Source organism: Ranitomeya variabilis, chromosome 7 (assembly GCF_051348905.1).
Source record: "Ranitomeya variabilis isolate aRanVar5 chromosome 7, aRanVar5.hap1, whole genome shotgun sequence".
NCBI classification, from domain to species: domain Eukaryota; kingdom Metazoa; phylum Chordata; class Amphibia; order Anura; family Dendrobatidae; genus Ranitomeya; species Ranitomeya variabilis.
In genome coordinates this window covers 102,439,007-102,455,509 of record NC_135238.1, presented here as the reverse complement: position 1 = coordinate 102,455,509, position 16,503 = coordinate 102,439,007, and the positions used below count along the sequence as shown (strand labels likewise).

The 16,503-nt window shown below is 42.3% G+C and overlaps 1 protein-coding gene and 1 long non-coding RNA gene across 2 annotated transcripts in view; one reads left to right on the top strand and one right to left on the bottom strand.

Annotated features, from left to right (window-relative positions):
* PGAP1 (post-GPI attachment to proteins inositol deacylase 1) overlaps positions 1 to 16,503 on the bottom strand; it is a 1,745,445-nt gene that overhangs the window by 697,575 nt on the left and 1,031,367 nt on the right. The gene's annotated exons all lie outside the window — the stretch shown is intronic.
* The window catches only part of LOC143786333 (uncharacterized), a 52,558-nt gene continuing 45,420 nt past the window's right edge, over positions 9,366 to 16,503 (top strand). The window contains exon 1 of the long non-coding RNA XR_013218266.1: positions 9,366 to 9,427. This is a non-coding gene — a long non-coding RNA (uncharacterized LOC143786333). The remainder of the gene's footprint in view (positions 9,428 to 16,503) is intronic.

The following is a 16,503-nucleotide window of genomic DNA, read 5'->3' as shown; positions in this document are numbered from 1 at the left end:
TAGATCTCCGGTCTCTGGAAGAACCCAAGGGTTGGACACCAACATTGCTTTTAGCCACGAGAACCATGGCCTTTTGGGCCAAAATGGAGCTATTAAAAGTATTCTTCTCTTATCTTCTTGATGACTATTGGAAAACGATTCCACGGGTAAAATCATAGGCCAGATTGAATGCCCATGGTATCTGCAGGGCATCAAATATCTCTGGATTGTCCTGCCTGTGCAATGATGCAAATGTTTTGAGCTGCCTGTTTTCTCTTGTTGCAAACTAGTCTATTTGAGGTACTCCGCATTTGGCAGTTATTATCCTGAAGATCTGTCTGCTGAGCACCAACTTCCACTGGTGCAGGGTGTGGCGGCTGAGAAAATCTACTTGGGTGTTGTCTATGCCCCTGACGTGTACAGCTGATAGAGACACGAGATGTTTCTTGGCTAGATCCATAATGTCTGCTGTAATGGTCATGAAGGTGTTTGATCGCGTACCTTCTTGATAGTTTATGTAAGCTACTGAGGTTGTGTTGTCAGACTGGATTCTTGTATGAGAGCCATGTAGCTGCGGAAGAAAGTTAAAAACGGCATAAATATATATCTCATTCAACTCCTTCACATTAGAAGAGGCTCTAGACCACCGGCCCTGGACTATCCCGTCCCTAAAATGTGCTCTTCAGCCAAATGGACTAGCGTCTGTGGTTTATGCTTGAGGGAACCACCACCCAAGGTACCCCGTCAGAGAGATTATATGGGTTTAACCACCATCTAAGGGATTGGACTATATCTGATGGCAAGAATAGTGAACGATCCAATTGTCCCTGTAGCCTGCTATCTTCCTGTAATATATATTATATTTCTGTAACTTCCTAGTATGCAGTTGAGCCCATTGTACAGAGGGAATACTAGAGGTTAATGAACCCAATAAAGACATGCCTTTCCTTAAAGACATACTATGATTACTAACTGCTTGGCCTACTTTAGTAATTATATCTGACTTTTTTAGTTTCAGTAAATTTTATTTTCTGAACAAGAGATTAACAACAATTTTCCCGTGCAAGGGAGTAATATACAATTTAAATCTCGGGAAGTAAACAATAGCCAATCAACGACTGGATAACACAAAATAAACACTCAGACGACAAGACAAGGACAGGGGAGAAAAGTACATGAGGGGGGTCAATTAGGTATTTCATACTGGATAACTTGAGTGAACACAAATAAGTTTCATAGCCAACACAAGGATAATATTAAAGTCTGCCCTACGTTTACATTAGTATCCAGTTCCATCCAGGGTCGCCAAGTCTGATAGAAGATGTCCCATGTGTTGTTTCTTGTGGCTTGGATTCTTTCGTAGAGTAAGATGGTGTTCATCCTGTCCACGACTAGTGACATTGAAAGAGAAGGAGTCCTCCACCTCGATGCAATGTGTAGCTTTGCAGCCATGCAAAGTTGGCAGACTAGGTTGTGAAGTTTAGTAGAAAAGCCAGATACCCTAGCTCCCAAGAGGAATACAGCCGGGTTCAAAGGTACCACTTTGCCATACATTTTTGTCACAGCGGACTGAACCTTTCGCCACATAGCTGAAACCACCGGGCATTCCCACCAAATATGTTTAAGGTTTCCTTGGGCCCCGCATCCCCTGAAGCAACGGTCTGATACGTTCGGGTAAATTGCATGTAATTTGCTCAAGACTTGGTAGGTCCTATGCAGGAGTTTGATGGATGTCTCAACCAACGAAGACTGATAGCTACCCTTAGAGAGTGTATTACAATTTTTCCTCCATTCCTCCAGGGACATTGATATATTCAAATCTGTCTCACATTGTTCCATAAAAGTAAGCTTTTTGTCACCCTGGGTGTTATTTAGGGAGGCGTAAATAAGGGAGATGGATCCCCTGCCCAGGGGGTCGTTTAAACATTTCTGTTCGGAATTTGTAGGGCGTGGGGGGACTTTGTATTGTAATGTCTGTCTGGCAAAATGGAAGATCTGACATGTACGCAATGCCTCCTCGGGTGGAGGTGTGAGTTTTTGGATGAACTCCTGTCGGGTAAGTAGGGTGTGGAAGGGCGTGCTAAGGTGTCTCAGAGTGGTTATGCCGTTAGAAATCCACCAGGAGAAGGGACAGGGATCTAGTCCCGGTATAAAATCAGGATTATGGAAGAGGTTGGTCAATAGGGAAGCTCTAGATTGTAGGTCATGCTTAAACCTCTCTTTCCGCCAAATGATCAGGGAGTGAAAGGAGAATGGCGCCGTTACATGAAGACCCTTTGGGAGCTTCAGCAAAGTCCAGAGTAGGCCTGGTAGGGAGAAGGGGGCCATGAAGGAGGATTCCGGATCGATCCATCTGGGCTGATTATCTCTGTCAGTACAGACATTAATTAGCTGGGCCAGTTGGGCCGACTTATAGTATAATATAAAATTAGGTAAGGATAAACCCCCCAATATTCTGTGTATAAATAAGGTTTTCTGTCAAATCTGGGGTCTCTTTCCCTGCCACAGAAACCTCGAAATCATGGTATGGATTTCATGTAATGTCTTGGGTGGTAACGGGATAGGTAGCGATCGGAAGAGATATAAAATTTTTGGGAGGGTAACCATCTTGATGGCGTGCAATCTGCCGAGCCAGGACAATGCCATAGAGGACCATCTAGCGAGATCTGATTGGAGGTTTTTTAATAGTGGTATATCTGACTTTTTTGCATCAGGAAGCAGACATTTCTGACTCACTGAGTCCAGATGAAGGCCTAGGGACATCTGGCAGGTAACAGGACATAGTCTAGATTTTTCCCAATAAATCAACCAGCCAAGCGCCTGTAAGGAAGAAACTATATCCCCAAGTCTTTGTTCACATTGAAGGGAAGAATTGCCTACTATTAAAATGTCATCTAAATAAGGAATAATTAAGGTATCTTTAACACGTAAATACGACATTACCTTCAACATTAATTTAGTAAACACGCGGGGTGCCATAGATAAACCAAAGGGCATAGCTTTGAACTGTAGATGACGTATATGACCCCCCATTGTGACAGCTACTCGGAGAAACTGCTGATGTGAATTATGTATGAACAGATGATAGTACGCTTCTTTAAGATCTAGCACCGCCATATAACAACCAGGAAACAACACTTATGGCTGAACGTACAGATTCCATATTAAAGGTTTTAGGTCTTAGAAAGGTATTTCACTTTCTTAGATTAATTATGGTTCGGAATGAACCATCAGGTTTGGGAATTAGAAACAAGGTAGAAAAACCCTTTCCCTCTTTGGTGTGCTGGAACTTCAACTAACACCTGTTTAGACAAAAGGTTCTTAATATCCATCTTTAATGCTTCCTGTTGTCATGGCCACTGCTCCCTCCGCTTCTGCCGCTACTTACCTCTTCAGGCGTCGCACTGTCATTACTCCTTCTGCTCCGGGGTCCGCTCTTCCGCTTCCTCCTCAACGCTCTGGATGCCTCACCGCCATCTCTGCTGCTGCTGTCCCCGGGGGTTCTGCTCCGTCTCCTTCCTTCCAGCGCCGCTTCCTCCGTCCTCCCTTGCAGCCACTAGTGGGCCTGAGCATGGTGCATGCTCCCATCCTTTCTCCCGACCTGTGTCGGCTCCTTGCAAACCCCTTAGGTCGCGGGCGCGCACTCTTCCCTGCAGTTAACCCCTTCAGCTCCTTCCCAGCAGTCCTTGCCTCCCAATCAGCCTTCAGCACAGGATATATCAGGCAGTTCCGCCATTATGGCGGGACCTGATTATCGTATGCATTCCATACGTGCTTCTGGCCCGTTCCCTGTTCCGTCCTGGTTAATTGGCTGTGCCTGTATTCCTGTTCCTCTCTGACTCAAGCATCGCTGTTACTCTGTCCTGTGCTTTTTCTCTCTTGAGCCGTCCCTCTTGGTTCCAGCTGTTGCGGCATCTGACTCCTTCGGGCCTGCTCCTCACGGTCCCTGTATAGGGGTTGTTCCCAGGCTCGCTCGCCCATTGGATCCTCAGTGCCGTGACCCAGAGGGTCCACTCTTGTTCACGTCTTCCCGACGTCACACCTGCTGTGTTCGGGATTTTAAGGAAGTCAATAGGAAGGAGTCCGGAGGCCTCAGGACAAAGTCTAAGGATATATAGTAAATAATTAGGCACTCAACTTATTCGTGGTTGTAGCTTTGAAAAAAGTTTTTTTATTGCAGTCCAAAATAAAATGTTTCGGTCAACACGAGACCTTCTTCAGTAAACTGTGTTCAAAATTTATACAAAAAAGAATAAGATACATAACTATGTATACAACAATAGGTATCAAACCAAAAAAAATAAAAAAAATAAATCTCATAACAAATAGGTGCATGGTGGTGGAGGTGAGGGTCGGAACAATAAGGAGAGGAGATAAGGAGTATCTTACATACCCGACTGCTCAAGTGGTAAGTATAGCAGGTGTCTGTCATGATATGAACTTTTGCCCTGTCCTGTATTTGAATAATATGCCATTTGATGTATGTAACTGTTCTCTGGTTTCTATTAGCTGTAATTTATGTATTTTCTTGTGCTGGGAGTTCACCTGTTACAATGTCTCCTTCCCCCAATACTTGCAGCCCTAAGCTATAATGTAATTAAGCTTTGTCAACTAGTGAAGGAATAGCCATCCTTCCTCACAGCAGGTGGCTAGTCAAATGTACCCTGAGGAAGCGGTGATTACACGAACGCGAAACGCGCGTTGGGGTAGCAATCCAGGGTCCAGACGGGTCGTCACAGATGGGTAATTAACCCTTTTATTCCTGTATTTGTCTTTTACATGTTGCGGGGTGTTTGCTCATGATGCGCTATATGGTTAGTGCGATTGCATTATCGCAACATGTACTTTAGCTGATATGCATCAATTTTCATTGCACATATGCAGAGACTGGTAACATTCACGACCGCAACACATTATTTATTATTGTCCCGTTCTGTGAGCCTGTAGCACTAGGTGCACTGTTGGATATAGTCACTTGTCACTATTTATAATATGATTTTGTACTATATGTGATACATCTTTTTAGGTGAAAAATTGAAGTTTTCAATAAATATATTCTAAGGTTACTTGTAAGGCTAGTTTTTGACTCTTGTCTCTCCAATATTAGCTAACTGTTAACTGAGTCGCCATGTGTATATAATTAACTGACGTCTATAGCTGTAATTGTGGACCCTGTAGATCTACCTGCATGTGTTGTTCCAGCGTTCTTGATAATAAATCTGTGGAATCATCCCTTGGCCTGTTGTCCCTTCTTGCTCTGCCGTACACCCCATCACAGTGTCCCTATACATCAATTGGGTCCAAATATATGGGGTACAGCCCTAAGAGATCTAACGGGAGAGTAATCACCCTAAAGACATAAAAATAAATAAAAACTTTGGAATAGGATATACATGAGTGAATGTACTGATGTTGGTATACTAACCAGTCGTTGTTATGCGTCTAATGTGACGTGAAGGCCAAAAGCTCCAAATTTATATTGTGTCAATAACTGTAATGAAGCATATGAACATAGGTAACTGTCAACCCTAATGTGAGGGTGATATAAAGATAGAAACCATATCCTTAACCTAATACAAACAGCTAAGCGTGGATGGTGCCGGTATAACTATATGTCTGATGTGACTTAAAGGCAAGTGGCTTAAGATTTAGCTGGAAAAAAGCATAAAAAAATATTAAAAAAAAAAAAAAAAATGTCCACCCTAATGCGAGGGGCACACGATAGTATTGGAAAGTGGAGATAGTGTATAACCTGTTATAAGTCACTAGAAGTGGGCAGATCCGGTGTGGCTATATGTCTAATCAGGCATCAAGGTCCAGGGCTTCAAATTTGTAGTAGGGAGGACAAAAAGCTGTAATGAAGCATATGAATAAATGCAAAACTAAATGTGAGTAATGGAGAATCCGTGGTGTGAGGGCCTAACGTAAGATAGATACAATAACACCATAATGTTGTGTCCAATATGTAGCTCACCAGGTTAGCGGATTATAGTAGAATATGTCACTTGGATAAAGGAGGGCAAACTCAGTGGATATGCGTGCCTGTAATATACATAGGAGATAAGAGTGCAGTCGCTAAGATGTATGCAGCATGTAAGTAATGCTTACCCATAAGTGTCTGTAGTGTTGTGCCTCTAACACGGTGTCCCCCGCTGGTTAGATAACGTAGGGGCATACTGAATGCAGTGAAATAGGCTGTGGGCGGGACCAACGATGGTGCCGATACAGGAAGTGAGTCATCACTTGTGATGCAGTCATAGGACTGTACTGAACATGCTCTGTGGTCATGGTAACTAAACGCAATGCCAGAATGTGTACCATGTGACCTAAGGCGGTCACATGATCGCTGTAACTAGGAAACAAGCACTGAAGTGCTCATAAATGGTAACAATGGGAGAATTTGTCCCAGGTATGTGGTCCAAATGCGAGTAATGTGACACAGAATAGGCACATGATCGCAATAGTCAGGAAAAACAGCCTATATAGAGAAGACAACTGGGGCAATGTAATGTATATATACAGTGTCTGGATGTACTAGAGAGATGGTAATTTGAGACAATTGAGAGATAAGGAGCAGTCGGGTGGGGAAAAAAGGAGGGGAGAGTCCAAGGTTGGGGAGGGACCAGGAGGTGACTTGCATGGAGTAATCAATATAGGCGACTCTGTAGAGAAAGACAAATATATTAGTAACATCATAGGGGGAATATATTATACAGATACATACAGGTATGAGGGTTTGAACTAGATAGTATATCCTAAGTTATGCATATAAGATTATATATAAGAGACCTGTCTGGGATTTAACCTTAATAGTACGTATGTGTAGAGATGCAACTCAGGAGAAGGCCAGTGGATTGTATTCTCTATTGAGACCCTTTGATGCAAGGGTCTGAAGTTCATGGATCCAATAGGCTTCCCTATTCTTAAGGAGGTGGATCCTGTTGCCCCCTCGTCTAGGTATCGGGAAATGCTCTAAGACCTGGAATTTGAGCTGTGAAATATTATGTCCTTTGGAAATGAAGTGAAATGGGAGCGGAAGCAACATGTTTTGACACCGAATAGTAGACTTGTGTTTAGAGATGCGGACCTTAATAGGCTGGGTAGTTTCCCCAAAATAAAGAAGGTCGCAAGGACACTTGATGGAATATACTACAAAGGACGTGTTGCAAGTCGAAAAACATTTAATCTTATATATTTTGCCAGAATGTGGATGGCAAAAAGAATCACCCCTAATCACGTTGTTACACTGATTGCAGTGTAGGCACGAGAAAGTGCCATTCTTGGGATTATTAAGAAATTGTTGGGTTGTATTGTTTGGTACCCCCAAAGTCGGCCCTGACTAGAGAGTCCCGAACATTAGCAGGACGTTTGCAACATGGTAAAAAGTGTTCCTGAAACTCAGTAATACCAGGATGAGCTGTGCGTAGTATATTCCAATGTCATCTAATGGTATGATGTAAGATATGTACGTATGGATGGTATACGTGGACAAATGGAATACTCTGCAGACCAAGAGCACCGCAATGGGCTCAAACGTAACCCCGTCGTATGCAAATAGCTATATGGCCCTTTTCGAGGAATAAATAGTATATCCAGACCCATTGTTCCAAGCCCATTGTCCCTTCTGGAAACGCTACATCGATGATGTATTTTGCATATGGACAGGCACACCACAAACATTGGATCTTTTCTTCCATAGCCTTAATACAGCATGGCATGGTCTCACTTTTACGATTACTAGGAGCAAGCAACAGGTTAACTTCTTGGACACCCTAGTTATGAAGGACGAATTGGGAGCCTTGAAAAAGGATGATTACACTAAACCAACTGACAAAAATAGTCCTTTACACTTTCAGAGTCTCCACCCCATTGCTACTAAGAAATCTATTCCCCGGTCACAGTTTAAAAGAGTACAAAGAATAGTGACAGAACCTAATCTCTTAAGAACCAGAACGAACAAAATGTACACCAAATTTAGAGAACGTGGTTACCCACCCAATCTATTGACTGACACTATTAATCCTCCTACTACACCACGTTTACCTGCCAATAAGAGAATTCCATTTGTCCACGTATACCATCCATACGTACATATCTTACATCATACCATTAGACGACATTGGAATATACTACGCACAGCTCATCCTGGTATTACTGAGTTTCAGGAACACTTTTTACCATGTTACAAACGTCCTGCTAATGTTCAGGACTCTCTAGTCAGGGCTGTCTCTGGGGGTACCAAACATAATACAACCCAACAATTTCTTAATAATCCCAAGAATGGCACTTCCCTATGCCTACACTGCAATCAGTGTAACAACGTGATTAGGGGTGACTTTTTGCCATCCACATTCTGGCAAAATATATAAGATTAAATGTTTTTCGACTTGCAACACTTCCTTTGTAGTATATTCCATCAAGTGTCCTTGTGGCCTTCTTTATATTGGGGAAACTACCCAGCCTATTAAGGTCCGCATCTCTAAACACAAGTCTACTATTCGGTGTCAAAACATGTTGCTTCCGCTCCCATTTCACTTCATCTCCAAAGGACATAATATTTCACAGCTCAAATTCCGGGTCTTAGAGCATATCCCGATACCTAGACGAGGGGACAATAGGATCCACCTCCTTAAGAAAAGGGAATCCTTTTGGATCCATGAACTTCAGACCCTTGCACCAAAGAGTCCCAATAGAGAATACGATCCACTGGCCTTCTCCTGAGTTGCATCTCTACACATATGTACTATTAAGGATAAATCCCAGACAGGTCTCTTATATATAATCTTATATGCAAAACTTAGGATATACTGTCTAGTTCAAACCCTCATACCTGTATGTATCTGTATAATATATTGAACCTATGATGTTACTAATATATTTGTCTTTCTCTACAGAGTCGCCTATATTGATTACTCCATGCAAGTCACCTCCTGGTCCCTCCCCACCCTTGGACTCTCCCCTCCTTTTTTCCCCACCTGACTGCTCCTGATCTCTCAATTGTCTCACATTACCATCTCTCTAGTACATCCAGACACTGTATATATACATTACATTGCCCCAGTTGTCTTCTCTATATAGCCTGTTTTTCCTGACTATTGTGGTCATGTGCCTATTCTGTGTCACATTACTCGCATTTGGACCACATACCTGGGACAAATTTTCCCATTGTTACCATTTACGAGCACTTCAGTGCTTGTTTCCTAGTTACAGTGATCATGTGACCGCCTTAGGTCACATGGCACACATTCTGGCATTGCTTTTAGTTACCATGACCACAGAGCATGCTCAGTACAGTCCTATGACTGCATCACAAGCGATGACTCACTTCCTGTATTGGCACCATCGTTGGTCCCGCCCACAGCCTATTTCACTGCATTCAGTATGCCCCTACATTATCTAACCAGCGGCGGACACCGTGTTAGAGGCACACCACTACAGACACTTATGGGTAAGCATTACTTACATGCTGCATACATCTTAGCGACTGCACTCTTATCTCCTATGTATATTACACTCACGCATATCCACTGAGTTCGCCCTCCTTTATCCAAGTGACATATTCTACTATAATCCGCTAACCTGGTGAGCTACATATTGGACACAACATTATGGTGATATTGTATCTATCTTACGTTAGGCCCTCACACCACGGATTCTCCATTACTCACATTTAGTTTTGCATTTATTCATATGCTTCATTACAGCTTTTTGTCCTCCCTACTACAAATTTGAAGCCCTGGACCTTGATGCCTGATTAGACATATAGCCACACCGGCTCTGCCCACTTCTAGTGACTTATAACAGGTTATATACTATCTCCACTTTCCAATACTATCGTGCCCCTCGCATTAGGGTGGACATTTGTTTGTTTTTTTTTTTTTTAATATTTTTTTATGCTTTTTTCCAGCTAAATCTTAAGCCACTTGCCTTTAAGTCACATCAGACATATAGTTATACTGGCACCATCCACGCTTAGCTGTTCGTATTAGGTTACGGATATGTTTTCTATCTTTATATCACACTCACATTAGGGTTGACAGTTACCTATGTTCATATGCTTCATTACAGTTATTGACACAATATAAATTTGGAGCTTTTGGCCTTCACGTCACATTAGACGCATAACAACGACTGGTTAGTATACCAACATCAGTACATTCACTCATGTATATCCTATTCCAAAGTTTTTATTTATTTTTATTTTGGTCTCCCCGAGGCCAATCATCTGTGCCTTACAGCCTTTTACTAGGCACTGCTCCTAATAGCCAGATTCCTACTCCACACTGATGAGGGGCAAACACCCCGAAACAGCTGTCTGTGGATGGATACCATGCTTGGCATAGGTGGTTTTCCTGTATTGGACGTTTCCTTTATTGGATGCTGCCCTTCCCGTGGTTGTTCCTTCCCGGGGAAAGGTCTGGCTATTCACTGCTTGTGTTGAGAAACATGTGATGGTGTCTCCGCAGCTATCCTACATGTGTTTGCATATTTCCCATAAGGGATGGGGGCAGTGTTCTGGATCACTGCGTTGAGAAACACATGATGGTGTCTCCGCGGTGTTGGATGTTTTGGTCTCTCTGAGGCCAATCATTTGTGCCTTTACAGCCTTTTACTAGGCACTGCTCCTAATAGCCAGATTCCTACTCCACACTGATGAGGGGCAAACACCCCGAAACAGCTGTCTGTGGATGGATACCATGATTGGCATAGGTGGTTTTCCTGTATTGGATGTTTCCTTTATTGGATGCTGCCCTTCCCGTGGTTGTTCCTTCCTGGGGAACAGTCTGGCTATTCACTGCTTGCGTTGAGAAACACGTGATGGTGTCTCCGCAGCTATCCTACATGTGTTTGCATATTTCCCATAAGGGATGGGGGCAGTGTTCTGGATCACTGCGTTGAGAAACATGTGATGGTGTCTCCGCGGTGTTGGATGTTTTGGTCTCCCCGAGGCCAATCATCTGTGCCTTTACAGCCTTTTACTAGGCACTGCTCCTAATAGCCAGATTCCTACTCCACACTGATGAGGGGCAAACACCCCGAAACAGCTGTCTGTGGATGGATACCATGCTTGGCATAGGTGGTTTTCCTGTATTGGATGTTTCCTTTATTGGATGCTGCCCTTCCCGTGGTTGTTCCTTCCCGGGGAAAGGTCTGGCTATTCACTGCTTGCGTTGAGAAACACGTGATGGTGTCTCCGCAGCTATCCTACATGCGTTTGCATATTTCCCATAAGGGATGGGGGCAGTGTTCTGGATCACTGCGTTGAGAAACACGTGATGGTGTCTCTGCGGTGTTGGATGTTTTGGTCTCCCCGAGGCCTATCATCTGTGCCTTTACTGATTAGATATATAGCCACACCGGCTCTGCCCACTTCTAGTGACTTATAACAGGTTATATACTATCTCCACTTTCCAATACTATCGTGCCCCTCGCATTAGGGTGGACATTTATTTATTTTTTTTATGCTTTTCTCCAGCTAAATCTTAAGCCACTTGCCTTTAAGTCACATCAGACATATAGTTATACCAGCACCATCCACGCTTAGCTGTTCGTATTAGGTTACGGATATGTTTTCTATCTTTATATCACCCTCACATTAGGGTTGGCAGTTACCTATGTTCATATGCTTCATTACAGTTATTGACAATATAAATTTGGAGCTTTTGGCCTTCACGTCACATTAGACGCATAACGACTGGTTAGTATACCAACATCAGTACATTCTTTATGTCACTCATGTATATCCTATTCCAAAGTTTTTATTTATTTTTATGTCTTTAGGGTGATTACTCTCCCGTTAGGTCACTTAGGGTTGTACCCCATATATTTGGACCCAATTGATGTACAGGGACACCTGCTATACTTACCACTTGAGCAGTCGGGTATGTAAGATACTCCTCTCCTCTCCTTATTGTTCCGACCCTCACCTCCCACCACCATGCACCTATTTGTTCTGAGATTTATTTTTTTTATTTTTTTGTTTATGATACCTATTGTTGTATACATAGTTATGTATCTTATTATTCTTGTTTGTATAAATTTTGAACGCAGTTTACTGAAGAAGGTCTCGTGTTGACCGAAACGTTTTATTTTGGACTGCAATAAAAAAAAAAAAATATATGTATTTTCAAAGCTACAACCACAAATAAGTTGAGTGCCTAATTATTTACTATATGTTCACTGGTTTGGGGAACCTATCTAGTGCACCAACACAGCTGTGCCACGATATATTTCACTGAAAGTCTAAGGATAGGCCTGATGTTATGATGTTAGTGGCCCAAGAGTTAACAGTTATTTTCCTCCATTGATGACCAAAATGAAGCAATCTGCCTCCTACAGGAAAAGAGGAACTAGCGGAATCTATCCGCCGTCTTGAAGGGACGTCTGTTAAAGAGGTTTCCCTTCTGCCTGAAATCTTTATTGTTCCATCGATCCTTATAGTCCTTTTTTCTGCTAAATGTCGGCTTCCTGAATGCTCTTCTGTAGGTAGGAATGAACAGATTAGGAAACCTTTTTTTCCTTTCTCCTGCTTTAGTCAGGATATCATGTAATACTTTTCCAAATAAGTACTCACCCTCACAGGGTATAGAGCAGAGTTTAGATCTGGATTGGGCATCTCCCTTCCAATTCTTCAACCATAGAGCTCTGTGAGCTGTATTGGTTAAGCTCGCTGTTCTAGCTGCCAGAAGAAGATAGTCTATAGAAGCGTCAGATAAAAATGCTGCTGTTCCTTTAATTAAGGAAACGAAGGAACGTAAACTATCCCTCGACATGCCATATTTTATATTTTGGTCCAGCTAGACAAGCATAGATCTCCCTGTGCAAGTAGCTGAAATTGCTGGTTTGAAGGCAGCTATGCAAGATTCCCAATATCTTTTTAACAGTGCATCTGATTTACGATTCATCGGATCAGATAGAGACCCAGCATCCTTTACAGGCAAGGAGGATCGGCGTGAGGTGGAGGCCACTGCTGCATCAACTTTGGGTACTTTAGCCCAGGAAGTTAGATCCACATCATCAAACAGGTATCGTCTTTTTGATGTTATGGGCACAAAACCTTTTTGACCCTGTTTGCCCCACTCTTTTTTCACCAGATCTTTAATTGTTTGTATTACTGGGAAAACTATTCCCTTCTTTTGGGAAAGACCCCCGAACATGACCTCTTGAGGAGTTTGGGGTTCTTTAGATTCAGACAGGCCCATCATGTCTCTTACTGATTTAACTAAATTGTTGAAACCATCAGTAGGAAAACAGATATTCCTCCTCCTCTGAGGATATGGACCCTTGTGAAATATCTGAGTCAATTTCACCACTTTCAGAAGAGGATTCTGCTCTGGGAGAGACAATTTTCCTGCTGGATTCCCTCTCTATTTTACCACTCAAATTTCCTAAAGACTGTAGCTCTTCACAGATCATTAAACGTATATCCTCCATCTTAACTGAACCCTCCTCTTGAAGGGTAGAACTGATACAAAATTTGCATAACTTTTTGATATAAGTATCTGGAAGAGGTTCAGAACACAAAGCAGTACACTGTGCTTGGTTTTCCCACTTTTTTTTTAGCCTATGAATATAAAAACAAGAAAATAGGCAATTATTTAGCTTATAGAAATTTTATCAATCACTCACCCAGGTGAAAGATCATAAAAGAATACCGGCTGTAGGGATGACTACCTGGATTGAGATGTGGAACGGGCTGATTTTCTATCTTTCCCCGTCTTATCCGTGGAAACACTCCGCTTAGGATGTCCACTATCACCTTTTTTGCTGCTGTCACAAGTAGGTGACTCTAGCTCCTCCAGTGGGGGCACAATAATGTCACTAGGAGATGACATGGTAGCGCACACACCCATACTCTCTCAGTCTGTGCTTATATAGCACTAGTTATAAGAGGCAGCACCTGCACACACACCACACCCCCTTTTTATATCCACTGTGAACCAGTAGGAGCGTAAGAGGCAATCACAATCCATCTGACATCCGGCCGCTGCACTCAACCGGCGGCTACCACATCAATCTGACCTTCCCAACATGGCCAGGATTTACCGTGCTGTCTATTGAGGAATAGCGGCAGCTACAGGATGCATCACCACCATCTTCATACCGCCACTGGAAGTATCCAAACTACTTCCTGGGCAAACCGGCAACAGCACATGTGCGCGACAACACACAGCTACTCACCGCCGTGTCGCTCTCCCAGGCAAGCCGACAATGCTGGTAGGCATTTGCAATGCATTAATATCACACACGCCTTACCTCAGTCTCTAATACAGGATGTCTCCACAATCAGTGTCCCAACAGAGACGCTGTTGCTCAGGTGTGCCTCCATAATACTCCATCCAAAAGGCCTTGATAAGGAATGACTCCTGTCATCCTATCCAGAGGAGGGGGGAACCATATAGGAACCTTCCCCCGACCCTGTCACCCGCACTGGAGCCTCTGCCGCTCTTACAAAAAACTGCACAGGCGGCTATCCAGGCAGGCATTCCTCCTCTTAGATTCCAAACATCAGAGAGTACTCTTTGCAAGTTCCCGTCTATGAACAGGAAACCAACTAAGGAGCGAGGGGGGGGGGGGTACCCCTTTTATCTCTCTGTAGGTTTCCTGTTCCTAGGGGCGGATCCCCTCTCTCAGTGGATGCTGTTGTGGGGAAGAGAAAAAAATAATAATTTGTGATCCCATGCTGCATTGTTTGTATACTTTTTTTGTTCAAGTCACCCCTGCCCAGTAGCTGTGGTGTGATCAAACCATGCTGAAAGGTCAGACACAGCCATTACACAGTACACAGCAGGGGCACATTTATACAGTTATCTACGTACAGGAACATTTTTATTTCATATTGAATTGCGGAAATTATTATTCCAAGATCTATTGATTGAAATGAATCTTTGTTCGTAGAAAAAACCCTTTAATGTATTTCTACATACATATGCCTTTTCTTGATTATAAGTTTATCCAAGTCTGTCTACTGTTACCAATTTATTTTTATTTTTTTTTTCATTTGTGAGATATTCAATGACAAGGCGATATCAGATCTGAATTTTCAGAATTATAAGGAGTATATCAGACTCTACCTTTTTTATGTGTCTTTTTGCAGATCATCATGCATTTTCTGTCTTATTACATACTTTCAGACCAAAATTTGTATGTGCACATTATAACATCATATATATCCATACTTGTTATGTATTTTTAAATGATTACATTATATAATTTGTAACATTGCTGCATCTTCTGAAGAGAGGTTTCCAATTTCCTTGACTGGTTTCCGGGGAATTTTAGGTGTATAAATTCATGGGGATTGTTCATTTAGTATATTTATGTTGGTCACCTTTAATTCTCCAAACAGTTTGCAATAACACAACATAAAAAAAAAATAAATATTTTTTTTTTCTAAATACACCTCCATTTTATGTCAAGATGACACTTTCAATTACAGTATATTTTTGTCTAATAACCCGTAAGGGGAGGGGAACGGCAAAAAAAAGCTACTTTTCAGAGAAGCATTTTGGATTATTAGACTAGACACCACAATGTTAAAGGTCATGAATTCTAGAAACCATACAATGTTAATGTATTGATTCTTTCCTTATTTTATCTATATCTATTAGGATATTGCAATATAAGTTTTGTGCTTTATCTATATCTTATTCTTGCTCCATTTGATTGGTGGTGCAACCTTTGTCACACAGGGGACAAACAACATAAACAAACACCATACTACAAAGAGCACACTGCGTTCACCCTATAGATACACCCTGACCTGAACACCTGCCTGCCTGTGGAGCGTGGCACCCTATAATCAACCTATATGATTATGGCACCCCCACTCAATGATTACTGACCCTACTGTCCTGTAATTCCCTAGTACTGAGTGATGGTTTATCAACTTTCATACCATTTAAGGACAGTATTATATGGTGACAGTCAGAAAAAAGGAAGTGCAGGTGTATATCAGGTCAATGAAAAAGGTCACTCGCTATATGTGTGATAGATAAACCACTCTGAACTGTACCTACACTGAACCCGGGATATATACAGCGGAGGTTGGCACACTACTTATCAGTGGATATGGTGCCTCCGCTCAATGGTGGCTGACACTGGGAAACCCTAATAACAACCAGTCCCAGTGATCAATATTGGTAATAGTGGACAGTGAATAATTGGATGCCAATGATAAAGTGCATTGCAAAATTGATAATCAGATATTGCCTTAAATATCAAAGTCTAAAAAAAGACTATATGACATGATTGCAAAAAGGCAGAGAGGGGTACCAATTATTATTATTATTATTATTATTTATTGTTATAGCGCCATTTATTCCATGGCGCTTTACAAGTGAGGAGGGGTATACATAATAAAAACAAGTACAATAATCTTGAACAATACAAGTCATAACTGGTACAGGAGGAGTGAGGACCCTGCCCGTGAGGGCTCACAATCTACAAGGGATGGGTGAGAATACAGTAGGTGAGGATAGAGCTGATCGTGCAGCGGTTGGTTGATCGGTGGTTACTGCAGGT